The sequence below is a fragment of the Bombina bombina genome, chromosome 1 (assembly GCF_027579735.1).
Source record: "Bombina bombina isolate aBomBom1 chromosome 1, aBomBom1.pri, whole genome shotgun sequence".
NCBI lineage: Eukaryota > Metazoa > Chordata > Amphibia > Anura > Bombinatoridae > Bombina > Bombina bombina.
This window is the reverse complement of record NC_069499.1, coordinates 926,745,271-926,761,706: the sequence shown is the minus strand read 5'-3', so window position 1 is coordinate 926,761,706 and position 16,436 is coordinate 926,745,271. Positions and strand designations below refer to the sequence as shown.

Genomic DNA, 16,436 nt, shown 5'->3' with positions numbered 1-16,436 from the left:
CTTTAACAAAAAAAGCAGGAACTCATATATTATTATTACCCAAAGTAAGGGCACTTAATGTATATCTATAAAAAATGAAAGGATAAATTGTACATGCCAGGGTTAGAATCTACAACCTTAAGGTCTGAACATATATTGTTGTTGGTCAGTTAAATACCTAACCCATGTTATTGTGTATTAAAGAAAAGTAAGTTCAAAGAGTGAGTATTTATGGTCCAGGTTGAGTGTCATTGTTTGGAGTGACCTGCAATAGAAAGGGAAAAAGTGTGGTCCTAAAGTAACAACTGAAACGTCCAGAAACATCACTCCATATGCATTATTTAAATTTTGATATTAATTTTAAAGGGAAATAATACTTATATACTAAAGCACTTAGAAGTGGTGCAGCATAACTGTAAAAAACCTAAAAGAAAGATATCCCCTGAACATTCTATGTAAAAAAATGAAGATATTTTACCTCACAATTTCCTCAGCTCACCAGAGTAAGTGTTCTGTAAAAATATATCTTTCAGTTGCTGCTCAGCTGCAGAAAAAAAGGAAAAAAACAAAACTTATGCTTACCTGTTAAATTATTTTCTTTCCTGGCATGGAGAGTCCACTATTCTATTCAATTACTGTTGGGAATTAAGCTCCTGGCCACCTGGAAGAGGCAGACGCCCCAGCAAAACTTTAAGTATCCTCGCACTTCCCATAATCCCCCAGTCATTCAGCCGAGGGAAAAGGAAAGAGAAAATGGAACCATAGGGGTATAAAGGTGCCTGAAGATTAGATAAAATTAAATGTTGCTTCAAAATTATAAAATGGTGGGTCATGGACTCTCCATGCCAGGAAAGAAAATAATTTCAGGTAAGCATACATTGTTTTCTTTCCAATGGCATGAAGAGTCCACGATTCCATTAAAATACTGTTGGGAAGCTAATATCCAAGCCAGAGAGGACACAGAATGGACAGGGAGGGAGAACTAAAGGCTGGCGGTCCTAAACTGAAGGCACCACCCCCTGAAGCACCTTTCTCCCAAAAGAAACCTCAGCTGAGGCAAAAAAGATAAAGATTGATAAAAAAATAAATAAAGGACAAGCCAGGAAGACAAAGAAGTTGTCTTACCGATCTGTTTCCTGGAAGCTTCATTCTTAAAAGTCCAGGACTATGAGACATCTCCGGAAGAGAAAGCTGTAATCAGTTTAGGAGACAGCTGTCCATAAATCAAAAGAAAGACAGCCCCCCGTCAAAAAGAAAAATAAGGCATAGAGTGTCTAAACTCTTAGTAGATTGGAATAACAACTCTAAGATACGAACATCCAGGATGAAGCAGGAGATTAAAACACAGGCCTGATACTTGACCAGGACCTAAACACACCCGTCACCAGAGGCACTCACCTGGGTTCAAACCCACAACCTTCTGTTTTAGGATCAATGGAACTAACCACTACCCTCATCTTCCAAACTGAAAGGGAAGAGATCTGTCCTATAGCAAACTATTCGACAACCCCTTTCCAAAACCCTCTAGGGCAGCGTTTCTCAACAGCCGGGCCGCAGCCCACTACCGGGCCACGACGGCCCTGCTGGTGGGCCGCGACCCGACATTGCCTTACAGTGGGTTAATTTTATAATTCATTGGTGTCAGTAGGATATTAATATGGATCCCACTGACACCAATTAATTATTACATAATTAAACCACTGTAAAAGAGGGAGGAGAGAGAGAGAGAGAGAAAGTGAGGAGGGAGGAGAGAAAGAGAGGGAGGAGAGAAAGAGAGGGAGGAGAGAAAGAGAGGGAGGAGAGAAAGAGAGGGAGGAGAGAAAGAGAGGGAGGAGAGAAAGAGAGGGAGGAGAGAAAGAGAGGGAGGAGAGAAAGAGAGGGAGGAGAGAAAGAGAGGGAGGAGAGAAAGAGAGGGAGGAGAGAAAGAGAGGGAGGAGAGAAAGAGAGGGAGGAGAGAAAGAGAGGGAGGAGAGAAAGAGAGGGAGGAGAGAAAGAGAGGGAGGAGAGAGAGAGAGAGAGAGAGAAAGAGAGAGAGAGAAAGAGAGAGGGGAGGAGAGAGGGGAGGAGAGAGCGAAAAAGAGAGAAAGGGGAGGAGAGAGAAGAGAGAGAGAGGGGGGAGAAGAGAGAGAGGGGATGAGAGAGAAAGAGAGAGGGGAGGAGAGAGAGAGGGGGGGGGAGGAGAGAGAGGGGGGGGGAGAGGGGGGGGGGAGAGAGAGGGGGGGGAGAGAGAGAGAGAGAGGGGGGGAGAGAGAGGGGGAGGAGAGAAAGAGACTGTGTGTATATATATATTTCTTCCAAACCTACTGCAACCCACTCCCGATGCTTACCGGACCCTGAACCGGTCCGGCTAAAACTTACCGGGCCTTGAGGTCATTTAGGTTGAGAACCACTGCTCTAGGGGAAAAGACCTTGTGCTAAGGAAGACCTAGAGACTCAAATTAGAGAGACAGGAGTGCCAGACCTAGTGATACTTCAACACAGCCCGCCTTGGAGAACTAGAGATTGATGAAGGAAAAAGACACTGAGTTTTTAAACCTACTGCACTTGGTGTTTCCAGGCGGTATCATGTGCATTTAGGGCAGTATGGCAGTAGACTATAAGGTCCTCCCGTACCGGATCCGCAGAACAAGTCCTGTACTGCCAAACTGGAGACATAGAACCACCAAGGTTCGCTCATGCTTGATGCGGGCAATAACCCTGCCCTAGAGGAAAGAAGCCATGAGGTCAATCTCCCGAACCCACACCTGAGGGTTAAGTCAGGAACAAGGACCCTTGCTCAAAAGGAAAAAGGCACAGATTGAAAAAACACCTGTCTGTTCAGACAGGCTGCTTCCTAGCTGTTTACTCTCGAATAAGTTTCTAGACAAAAGGGATTTGTGAGAGCACAGTTACAGCTGCGGATAGCAAATTACGGAACTAAAAGGGCCGTGTCGGCGTCTCTCCCGACACACATCGGAATACACAGACCAAAAAATAGCTTGTAGTTCAAATATAAACCAAAACAAAGAGTCCCTTTGAGAGGAGTTCCAAGACAATTGAAAATATCGTGGGATAAATATGTTCGGCACTTTAAAGAGCACTTGAAATGGAACAGTGTAAAAAGTTCATACCTTTTTATTTTTCGGTGTAACACAGACACAGCAAACACAAGACTCATCTTTGACAAAGCACCAGAAGGGCGTGAAACTCATCAGATGACGTCACACTCCGTTAGCACCTGTGTCTCCTGGTAACCACAGAGTCTTGTGTTTGCTGTGTGTTTGTGTTGCACCGAAAAATAAAGGTATGAACTTTTTACACTGTTCCGTGTCAAGTGCTCTTTAAAGTGCCGAACATATTTATCCCACAATATTTTCAATTGTCTTGGAACTCCTCTCAAAGGGACTCTTTGTTTTGGTTTATATTTGAACTACAAGCTATTTTTTGGTCTGTGTATTCCGATGTGTGTCGGGAGAGACGCCGACACGGCCCTTTTAATTCCGTAATTTGCTATCCGCAGCTGTCTTTCAATTGTCTTGGAACTCATCTTAAAGGGACTCTTTGTTTTGGTTTATACTCTCGAATAAGGATGGCTTAAAAGGGACAATTGAACTTCCCACTGAAGGATGCCAGAGACTCGCCTCATTTCAGTCCTACTTATTCTTTGAGGATTGATTTAAGCCACCAAAATTATGTTGATTGAATTGGGAATTGAGTAAACAGACAGAACTCAGTTGGATCCCGGTACTAGAGTTGTGGATAGCTCCCAGTTCTAAAATATTCATTGGAATGAATACCAAAGTGATGGTAAACTTACCTCTAGTTCTATCAAGCATACCATTATGGGCGCAAAATAAGTATAAGCTTAATTTATCATTTTTTATAAGCTATCGTTATCACCTTTAGAATGGATTTTCTTAACGTTCTCTAATTCAACCCGTATATTTATATATATTTTTTTCGCTCTTGGTCACGTTTTTTTCTGCACCAATTGAAAATTTGTCAGTTAGGCGGCCGTCCCTCCGCTTCATCCACCCCTTTACTCCTCTACGCATGCTCTGTTAAATTTCTTTACAGATTGATTATTATTCGCGCTCCCGTTTCGCGCATGCGTCTTGCTTCCAAGTAAGAAATCTTTTCCTACGTCATCTGCTTGTTACGGACGGATTCGATACGGAGAAGATCATCACTTGAATTCTCAAATTGTTCATCAGAAGAAAGTGCTGCATTCATTCGATATTATAATGCTTTAAATTATATTTTAACATTGCTGTTTTGCGCATGCGCAAGTGAGACTGCAGCGTGAACGCGCATTTGAGAAACACAGAGAGCGGGTGGGATCGATCGACGTCGCAACCATAAGACGGAAGTAGGGCTTGGGAGGAGTCGTGAGCTAAGTAAGTCATCCTTACTTGTGGGATTTAACCTCCTGCTAGGAAGTGGCAAAGAGCACCACAGCAGAGCTGTATATATAGCTCCTCCCTTTCCCTCCCCCTCCAGTCATTCAAGTGAGGTGTTAGTTTAGATTCTTCAATCAAGAAGTTTTTTATTTTAAAATGGTGCCAGTGAGTACTATTGTTCTCAGGGAGAAATAGTCAGTCTATTACTTCCCAGTAAGGAGTGGAGACATCTTATTTTCTGCCCTGATGTTGATGATCTTAGCAAGCTTTATCTAAGATCCATGATGGTTCCCACAACACAGCTGAAGGTAGTGTGAGAAAAATCTTCAGTGTGGAGAGCGGTGCCTTGCTACAAGCAGCATTGAGGTATGTTCAGTCTTTTGTTTCTGGGGAGACTTGATGCATCAGAACAGGCTGACATTATTCCCTATGTGGGGAGGGGTAAGCAGTTTACACTATATGTAAGGAAATGGTGTACCTGGAATCCCTTTATTTTAATTGCCAAAGTATGTAAAATATTTCTTTGAGGCTTATTTAAGAAGGTCTAGACGCTGGGAGTTGCAGTTAAGGGCGGTCATTGTTATTTTTATCACTGGCCTACAGTGCAGTGTTTTTTACAATATTTTCATGATATCTGTGGTTACAAGAGGGGCACATGGTGTCATGTTCTGTCTCAGGATATCATGTGAGGGCCTCATTGTCTGGAACAGTTGCTTTAAAGGAAGATTAGTAGAAGCCATACTGATTAAAAATGAAAACAAATTTATTTAAACAACAAAATACTTTGTTTAAGCAAATACTTGCAGAATATTTAAATATGCTACTCAGGTATGTTAAGACCACATACAGCAGGAGTCAAAATAAAGAAAACTAGTAAGCAGAGATGCAGATTCAAAAAGGAAAGTCTTTCTCTTGGTAATAACTGAAATGTAAGATTTGCACAAGGCAGAAAACAACTTGCAAACTGGTAACAGGTTTAAAGGTAAAGTCTCTCTCCTTGAAATTGATGAGTGCAGGAATTACACAATGCAGGAAATAACTTGCAAACTGGTAACAGGTTTAAAGGTAAAGTCTCTCTCCTTGTAATTGCTGAGTGCAGGAAATGCACAAGGCAGGAAACAAACTTGAAGATTGGTAACAGGTTTAAAGGTAAAGGCTTTCTCCTGGTAATACCTTGTAAACAGGTGCAAAGGAAAACTTTCTCCTGGCAATGGCCAAGTGCAGGAATTGCATAAAGCAGGAAACAAACTTGTAGATTGGTAACAGGTTTAAAGGTAAAGGCTTTCTCCTGGTAATACCTTGTAAACAGGTGCAAAATAAATCTTTCTCCAAAGAAATACAGGAAACAGGTTCTGACTTGACAAAACAGATCCAATGTGAAGACAAAAATGCAGACTAAAAGCCATCCTTAAATAGGGAGGTTTTGCACAGGGTTGGTTCTGATTAATTCCAGAATTGAGAACACCTGTGTGTTGCACAGGTGTAATAACAAGTAAGGCAAATAGTTATTTATCAGATCTTTTAAGATCCATGCTATTGCTAGAACTGGCTGTGGCTCAACATGTAAGCAAACAGAAATAGCAGCCACAGAGCCACAGGTTCAAATCCCCATACAGCCCTTCTTAGCAGAATGCCTCCCAGACCTTTTCTTTTTCTTTTTCGTCTGGAGGCTTGGTTCATGACAGATGCCCCCTCCAAAGAGCGCACTCTGTGCGCTCAAAGCCTGTTCAAACATCTGAAGGTGGGATTTACGAACAAGTGTTCCATTTGAAGCCCTAATACAATCAGATGGAATGGATTCTTTGCTTGGAACAGCTGCCTGAGATTGGGGACCCTTAGAAGATATCCCTGTAGGTATAACAAGAGCTGAAAAACCAAGACAGTTTTGATTCAGAGGTTCCTGATTATACCCAGCAGCTTGCAATGGACTGGCTGATGGGCAGGGTACCTCCGGGTAGGAAAAGACCTCTCCTTCAGAGTCAAGGAATTCGTTATCTGGGTCATATCTGCCTGATGGGTAGAGTACCTCCGGGTAAGGTATGACCTCTCCTTCAGAGTCCAGGAATTCATTTTCTGTGTCATTTATATCCAATTGAACCATCTCATCCAATTCTTTCTCAGTCAATGAGTAGCTGGGTGAAGGTGGTACAAGGAGGTGTGGATCTTTAGAATTGGCAGAGTCTGATTCAGCTGGAAGGTTTGTCACTTTTATGTCTGATGAGTGACTTTTGTTAGCTGGATCTCCAGCCAGGGCAGAAACAAGGTAATGTGCAGGATTTCCAGGAGGTATTTTTGCAGAGTTCCCCAATGTGGTTGATGCAGAAACAGACGCAGTGGTATGGGTAATGGATGTAGTTGGAGTTGTACTCCCAATGAGCATCTGTTTCAAATCAGGTACCATTTCTTGAAGCGTGTTAGAAACGGTTGTTTGTAGAATAGATGTATTCTCCATAGCTGGGTCATCTCCAGGGGTATCATACAGTTTGCTAGTGGAAGTATAATTTGTTCCCTTAACATCAGAGTTCATTTTCAACTTGGCTGTATCTTGACTTGATCCTCTAGGAGGTCTTACTGGACACCCTGTGATGCGGTGACCAGGTCCCCCACAATAGAAACAGAGGTTAAGTTGTCTTCGCCGAATTTTCTCCTCTTCTGTTAAGGGTTCTTTAAAACCTTTCCTTGTTTGGGAGGTAACTTTAGACAAGGTTTCGGTTGGGAGAGATAACATTTCCACCAGCTCCATAAAGTTAATGAGTATGTCCTTAATAAACTTTAACACTGAATCCAATACAGCAATAATCCCAGAGGGCTCTCTTTTATGGTCTTCACATTCTGTCATGTTCTGTCTCAGGATATCATGTGAGGGCCTCATTGTCTGGAACAGTTGCTTTAAAGGAAGATTAGTAGAAGCCATACTGATTAAAAATGAAAACAAATTTATTTAAACAACAAAATACTTTGTTTAAGCAAATACTTGCAGAATATTTAAATATGCTACTCAGGTATGTTAAGACCACATACAGCAGGAGTCAAAATAAAGAAAACTAGTAAGCAGAGATGCAGATTCAAAAAGGAAAGTCTTTCTCTTGGTAATAACTGAAATGTAAGATTTGCACAAGGCAGAAAACAACTTGCAAACTGGTAACAGGTTTAAAGGTAAAGTCTCTCTCCTTGAAATTGATGAGTGCAGGAATTACACAATGCAGGAAATAACTTGCAAACTGGTAACAGGTTTAAAGGTAAAGTCTCTCTCCTTGTAATTGCTGAGTGCAGGAAATGCACAAGGCAGGAAACAAACTTGAAGATTGGTAACAGGTTTAAAGGTAAAGGCTTTCTCCTGGTAATACCTTGTAAACAGGTGCAAAGGAAAACTTTCTCCTGGCAATGGCCAAGTGCAGGAATTGCATAAAGCAGGAAACAAACTTGTAGATTGGTAACAGGTTTAAAGGTAAAGGCTTTCTCCTGGTAATACCTTGTAAACAGGTGCAAAATAAATCTTTCTCCAAAGAAATACAGGAAACAGGTTCTGACTTGACAAAACAGATCCAATGTGAAGACAAAAATGCAGACTAAAAGCCATCCTTAAATAGGGAGGTTTTGCACAGGGTTGGTTCTGATTAATTCCAGAATTGAGAACACCTGTGTGTTGCACAGGTGTAATAACAAGTAAGGCAAATAGTTATTTATCAGATCTTTTAAGATCCATGCTATTGCTAGAACTGGCTGTGGCTCAACATGTAAGCAAACAGAAATAGCAGCCACAGAGCCACAGGTTCAAATCCCCATACAGCCCTTCTTAGCAGAATGCCTCCCAGACCTTTTCTTTTTCTTTTTCGTCTGGAGGCTTGGTTCATGACACATGGCTTATTTTCTTATTAGATCGACATGTTTGCTTTATTTCTTTGCGACCCATGCGGGTCTTAGTCAGGCTAGTACTACACCCACAGTGGACGGGGCCTATTTTCGCGCGCTCAGTCGCGCAGTAGCATCCGGATTGCATAGGCAGCAGAGTCCTGAAGTACGGTGGGGCCTAAGCTGTTTTAACTACCTAAGGGCCTGAAAAGCTTCCCAGGCAGCAGCAGTGTATTACAGGGGCAGGTAGGTGCCACAGCAGAGCTGTGGCGTGGTGCAGGGGCCTGGATTAATATAATAAATATCTGTCATATCGATGTTATAATCTTTATTACACATCTCAGCAAGTGGATGCAATACTTATAGAGTTTTTTGGGCACATTAAAATAATTTTTATTGCCATAAAAGCTGTTTTGAAGATAACAGAAAAATTGTTGCGCTTTTATTATTTAAAGGCGCAGTACACTTTTTCCAAATTTTCCAAATTTGATACTTTTGCTTCCTCTGAAGCTGTTTTTGGGAGAAAGGTTCTTCAAGCAGTGGTGACTTCCATTTAGGTTCCTGTCTTGTCCCTCCCTTTCATCCGTGTCCTGTAGCTTTGGTATTGTATCCCACAAGTAAGGATGAAATCCGTGGACTCGTCATATCTTGTAAAAGAAAAGGAAATTTATGCTTACCTGATAAATTTATTTTACGATATGACGAGTCCACGGCCCACCCTGTCATTTCTAAGACAGGTATTTGTTTTTTGTTAAACTTCAGTCACCTCTGCACCTTTGGCTCTTCCTTTCTCTTCCCAACTTCGGTCGAATGACTGGAGGGGAAGGGAGGAGCTATATATACAGCTCCGCTGTGGTGCTCTTTGCCACTTCCTGCTAGCAGGAGGTTAAATCCCACAAGTTAGGATGAAATCCGTGGACTCGTCATATCGTAAAAAAAATACATTTATCAGGTAAGCATAAATTTCCTTTTTTAAATATAATTTTCAAGGGAAAATGTTGAAGTAATCGAAAAGAAAACTTAGCGACTAGATTAGGGACATATGGATAAATTCTAGGTTGTGTTGAATAAAGTCAAACTTTACCTTCACTTTAATGAGCACCAAATAGATCCCCAGCCTAAGAGGCTGGAATCAGAAACACCATCTCCCATGATGGCCTCAAGAGTCATGCATGGTTGACAATTAACCAATACAGATCCGATAAACGCCTTTCCATGGACAGAGCATACATAGTTGGAGATATCTCAATTGGAAAAGGTAAATGGAATAATATCAATGCAGGTACACATGAGACCAATTACTTTCAAGCACAGCGCCACTGAAGGGCGTGCCAAAGATTGGAGACAAGCAGGAAGAAGACTGGATCTTCTCCTGATACGGAAAAAACACATCTGCAGATAAGCTGAAGGCCACATAGACCTAAATAGGTAGAGCAAAATTGACGGGGTGTTTAAAGTAAACTCTAACGTCAGCGAAAACACCTCAAGAACAGGATAAACCTGCACTAAGTGAACCTATATAATCATAAGAAATACAAAGAAGAATATGTTTGTACAAAAGACAATATATATTGGAACAGACAGTAGAAGGAAAACTCCTATGTTCTTATATTAATTAATATATATATATATATATATATATATATATATATATATATATATATATATATATATATATATATATATATATATATATATATAATTATGATTTCAGATAGGACAAAAAAAACCTGATGCAACAAACTTGGGCATAATATTCTTTCAATAAAAGATTATCTCTTAATCCTAAAATCTATAAGCAGATATTGAATTTATAAAAGGACCATACGAAATGCCACAGGCATAAGTAGAAAATCTTCTCAACATGAGAAAAATTAAATTGAGTCCATGTACATGAAAGTATAGAAATAATAGTTAGTGTTCCGAAAAACACTTGGAAAAACAAGTATCCAATACATTAGCCAAAATCTCCTCCATATGAGATGGAGAAAGATATTGATCCCCTATACATAACGTAGGTTATCTGGGAGCCTCTAAGGGTCCTAAGAACCCAAATAAATATGTGATACATTGGACAAGACACAATGGGACAGAACATAGCAGGAATCCTCTCAATATGAGAGATTATAAAATGGAGTCCATCTACATAATATAGGAAACTAAAAAATATACATATTAGAGTCCTAAGATCACTAGAAATATGTATATGATACATAGGACAATCTATAATGTTAAGGACATTCGCAATAATCACCTTAATAAGAGAACAATTATAATATTGCGTCCATGTACCTAAAATAGGCCAACATGAAAATGAACATACCAGTGTCCTGTCGGACACTAGTAGAACCAACTCAATATAAGAGAGATTACAATATTGTGTCCATATGCATAAAAAAGGGAAAAATAAACATATCAGTGTAGAGACTATATTATTGCGCCTAATTACATAGAATAAGGAGACATAAACATATTAGTGTCCTAAGATCACTAAGAAATAGATGTTACATAGGGTAAGATGACAAGATGTCAGACATTAGGAAAAATCATCTCAAAATAATAGAGATTATATTGTAGAGCCCATATAACTAAAATAGGGAACATAAGATTAAGCATATTAGAGTCCTAGGATCACTAAGGATATATATCTGTCACCCATGGACATTAGAAGAAATCTCCTCAATATGAGAGAGATTAAAATTGGGCCCATATGTATTGAAGAGATCCTCAGTATGAGAGAGATCCCAATATTGTGTTCATATACATAAAATAGGGAACTTGAAATAAAGCATATTAGAGCCCCAAGATCACTGAGAAATATCTATTTATGCAACATAGGAAAAGACACAATGTCACAGACATTAGTAGAAATTGCCTCAAAATGAGAGAGATTATATCATAGTGCCCCAATACAAAAAATAGTGGAACTCGCTAATAGATATGAGGCATGGGGCAATACATGTCAGACATAAATCAGAAAAACTTCTCCATCATACATAAATATGTTATATGGAGAAAAGGTATAACCTCCAAACTTAAGAAGGCACCAACATTTCCCAAAACATAGGAAATATAGAAGCAACCGTATAATAAAGTCATTATACATGTCAGAGGAAAAACTGTTAATCTGCATCATAACACACACATTAATGCAGACCCTATGTGTGAAAGGCAGCAGTACCACAGAAGGGATATGAGAAATACTAAACCATATTACATTTCTGTGCTAGAAGTTGGTTACAATGCTTACATAGGGCAATAAATATGAAAGCTCAGAAAAGATTTAATATTCCCCATATGAAATACTCTGTACTAGAGTAAAATAAACACAAGCTTAGAATTAATTGGAAAATACCATTAAAGGGACAATATACACTCATTTTCATTTAACGGCATGTAATAGACACTACTATAAAGAATACGATGCACAGATACTAATATAAAAATTCAGTATAAAACGGTTTAAAAACGTGCTTAGAAGCACTCAGTTTATCTCTGTTGAAAAGGTAGTTGGAAAGCCCACTGCAAGTGGCAAATAAGACCCTCCCCCTTCTTTTGCATATGAAAAGACCCTTTACACAAACAGGAGCAAGCTGGAGTAGGTAGCTGACGGTATTCACATAAAACTTTGGGGCTTGGTTAGGAGTCTGAAAATCAGAGCAATGTTATTTAAAAATAAGCAAAACTATACATTTGTTTTTTAAAAAAAAAAACAACTTTATGGGCTATATAAATAGATCATCTACAAAACATTTATGCAAAGAAAAAATGAGTGTATAATGTCCCTTTTACCGCCACTAGATGGCAGTAGACACCAGGTAATCCCTTCTGAACTTGAGTCGGAATCGCTAAAGTTAAATGGACACTGAACCCAACTCTTTTTCTTTCGTGATTCAGATAGAGCATGACTTTTTTTTTTTTTTAAATCTTTTGAGGTTTTTCATAAAAGAAACATACAATTAAAGGGACAGTAAACACTGCTTCTAAATTTACCTTATTCAATAGTTCTGATCCTGCTGAGTAGTCTGCAAGGTATTAATATTCCTCTTCAGATCGCATTTTGTCTGTCATTTGAAACTGTGCATCCAGACCGTTAAAAATAGCCCCCAAACTCAGCCCCTAAAGATACCTCTTGCTAGCCATAATTCTACATGCCCCTGTAGTATGCGACTCACAAATCTGTTTTTCGTTCTGTTCATGGACTCTAGCGCTTGCGTCATCGTATTGTATCACACGTCACCTGCCTAATTTGCTCATGCGTGACGTCCGGAGGAAAAAATAATCCAGAAGCATCCATTAACTACTTCTGTGCTTTGCATTTATGGCCGGCGCAGAGACGTAAACAGGGTATCTTCCCCCCCCCCCCCCCTCATAAAATTAGGCACATCCGGTAAGGAAGCTAGGGAACATAATTGTGGTGCGCATCGCTGCGCCAGTACCATTGATATGTCATCTTCACTGCGTGATGACACATTTTGAAAGCATCGTGAACGAGCAGAGGAATGGAAAAAAAAATATGCACAGGGAGGAGGAGTTTGGGGACCATTTTGGACAACAAAATTTATATCATAACGATAATAACTATGGATGATGAAGTTATTCACTATTGTGGGTATGTATAATGGTTCATTAGTTATGTATTTTTAGAATAAATAGAGATGCTAGTGGTGTTTACTGTACCTTTAATACCATGTACATGCAATGACAAAAGTTCGATCAAACCATAATCAATGACAAAATCTGGCCTCCTGAAAACTCCTTTTCTTTCATGTAATTAGCAAGAGTCCATGAGCTAGTGACGTATGGGGATATACATTCCTACCAGGAGGGGCAAAGTTTCCCAAACCTCAAAATGCCTACAAATACAGCCCTCACCACACCCACAAATCAGTTTTACAAACTTTGCCTCCCGTGGAGGTGGTGAAGTAAGTTTGTGCTAGATTCTACGTTGATATGCGCTTCGCAGCAGGCTGGAGCCCGGTTTTCCTCTCAGTGTGCAGTGAATGTCAGAGGGATGTGAGGAGAGTATTGCCTATTTGAATTCAATGGTCTCCTTCTACGGGATCTATTTCATAGGTTCTCTGTTATCGGTCGTAGAGATTCATCTCTTACCTCCCTTTTCAGATCGACGATATACTCTTATATACCATTACCTCTACTGATTCTCGTTTCAGTACTGGTTTGGCTTTCTACTACATGTAGATGAGTGTCCTGGGGTAAGTAAGTCTTATTTTTTGTGACACTCTAAGCTATGGTTGGGCACTTTTATATAAAGTTCTAAATATTTGTGTTTAAACATTTATTTGCCTTGATTCAGGATGATCAATATTCCTTATTTCAGACAGTCAGTTTCATTATTTGGGATAATGCATATGAATTTTCAATTTTTTTCTTACCTTTAAATTGTTTTTAATTGACTTTTTTCCCTGTGGGCTGTTAGGCTCGCGGGGGCTGAAAATGCTTCTTTTTATTGCGTCATTCTTGGCGCTGACTTTTTTGGCGCAAAAAAATTCGTTGTCATTTCCGGCGTCATACTTTTCGCCGGAAGTTGTTCGTGATTGCGTCATTTTTTGACGTTTTGTGCCAAAAGTGTCGGCGTCACCGGATGTGGCGTCATTTTTGGCGCCAAAAGCAGCGCCAATAATGTGGGCGTCTTTTTTGGCGCTAAAAAATGTGGGCGTCATTATTGTCTCCACCTTTTTTTCACATTATTTAAGTCTCATTTTTCTTTTGCTTCTGGTTACTAGAGGCTTGTTCATTGGCATTTTTTCCCATTCCTGAAACTGTCATTTAAGGAATTTGATAGATTTTGCTTTATATGTTGTTTTTTCTCTTACATATTGCAAGATGTCTCAGATTGACCCTGGATCAGAAGCTATTTCTGGAAAAACGCTGCCTGATGCTGGTTCTACCAAAGTTAAGTGCATTTGTTGTAAACTTGTGGTAACTGTTCCTCCGGCTGTAGTTTGTTATGAATGTCATGATAAACTTGCTAATGCAGATAAAATTTCCATTAGTAATATTCCATTACCTGTTGCTGTTCCATCAACATCTAATACTCAGGATGTTCCTGTTAATATAAGAGATTTTGTTTCTAAATCTATTAGGAAGGCTATGTCTGTTATTCCTCCTTCCAGTAAGCGTAAAAGGTCTTTTAAAACTTCTCATTTCTCAGATGAATTTTTAAATGAACATCATCATTCTGATTTGTCTATTTCTGATGAGGATTTTTCTGGTTCAGAGGATTCAGTCTCAGATATTGACACTGATAAATCTTCATATTTATTTAAAATGGAATTTATTCGTTCTTTACTTAAAGAAGTTTTAATCGCATTAGAAATGGAGGATTCTAGTCCTCTTGATATTAAATCTACTAAGCGTTTAAATTCGGTTTTTAAACCTCCTATAGTTATTCCGGAAGTTTTTCCTGTCCCTGATGCTATTTCTGAAGTAATTTCTAGGGAATGGAATAATCTGGGTAATTCTTTTACTCCTTCTAAAAGATTTAAGAAATTGTATCCTGTGCCATCTGACAGATTAGAGTTTTGGGACAAAATCCCTAAAGTTGATGGGGCTATCTCTACTCTTGCTAAGCGTACTACTATTCCTACGGCAGATAGTACTTCCTTTAAGGATCCTTTAGATAGAAAGATTGAATCCTTTCTAAGGAAAGCTTATTTATGTTCAGGTAATCTTCTTAGGCCTGCTATTTCTTTGGCTGATGTTGCTGCAGCTTCCACGTTTTGGTTGGAGGCTTTGGCACAACAAGTGTCAGATCATAATACTCATAGCATTGTTAAACTTCTTCAACATGCTAATAACTTTATTTGTGATGCCATCTTTGATATCATTAGAGTTGGTGTCAGGTATATGTCTTTAGCTATTCTAGCTAGAAGAGCTTTATGGCTTAAAACTTGGAATGCTGATATGTCTTCTAAGTCAACTTTGCTTTCCCTTTCTTTCCAAGGTAATAAATTGTTTGGTTCCCAGTTGGATTCTATTATTTCAACTGTTACTGGGGGAAAGGAACTTTTTTACCTCAGGATAAAAAATCTAAAGGTAAATATAGGGCTTCTAATCGTTTTCATTCCTTTCGTCAGAATAAGGAACAAAAGCCTGATCCTTCCCCTAAAGTTACGGTTTCTGTTTGGAAACCGTCTCCAGTCTGGAAGAAATCCAAGCCTTTTAGAAAGCCAAAGCCAGCTCCCAAGTCCACATGAAGGTGCGGCCCTCATTCCAGCGCAGCTGGTAGGGGGCAGATTACGATTTTTCAAAGAAATTTGGATCAATTCGATTCACAGTCTTTGGATTCAGAACATTGTTTCACAAGGGTACAGAATAGGTTTCAAGGTAAGGCCACCTGCAAGAAGATATTTTTTCTTTCTCGCATTCCAATAAATCCAGTGAAGGCTCAGGCGTTTCTGAAATGTGTTTCAGATCTAGAGTTGGCTGGAACAGGGTCTGGGGTTTTACTCAAATCTATTCATTGTACCAAAGAAGGAGAATTCCTTCAGACCAGTTCTGGATTTAAAAATATTGAATCGTTATGTAAGGATACCAACATTCAAAATGGTAACTATAAGGACTATTCTGCCTTTTGTTCAGCAAGGCATTATATGTCCACAATAGATTTGCAGGATGCATATCTGCATATTCCGATTCATCCAGATCACTTTCAGTTTCTGAGATTGTCTTTTCTAGACAAGCATTACCAATTTGTGGCTCTGCCGTTCGGCCTAGCAACGGCTCCAAGGATTTTTTCAAAGGTTCTCGCTGCCCTTCTATCTGTAATCAGAGAACAGGGTATTGTGGTATTTCCTTATTTGGACGATATCTTGGTACTTGCTCAGTCTTCACATTTAGCAGAATCTCATACGAATCGACTTGTGTCGTTTCTTCAAGAACATGGTTGGAGGATCAATTTACCAAAGAGTTCATTGATTCCTCAGACAAGGGTAACCTTTTTAGGTTTCCAAATAGATTCAGTGTCCATGACTTTGTCTCTGACGGACAAGAGACGTCTGAAATTAATTTCAGCCTGTCGAAACCTTCAGTTTCAATCATTCCCTTCGGTAGCTTTATGCATGGAAATTCTAGGTCTTATGACTGCTGCATCGGACGCGATCCCCTTTGCTCGTTTTCACATGCAACCTCTTCAGCTCTGTATGCTGAACCAGTGGTGCAGGGATTATACAAAAATATCACAGTTAATATCTTTAAATCCGA

At 39.5% G+C, this 16,436-nt stretch overlaps 1 protein-coding gene across 1 annotated transcript in view; it reads left to right on the top strand.

The window, feature by feature from the left end:
* Positions 1-16,436, top strand: part of EDC4 (enhancer of mRNA decapping 4) — a 425,877-nt gene that overhangs the window by 187,865 nt on the left and 221,576 nt on the right. The gene's annotated exons all lie outside the window — the stretch shown is intronic.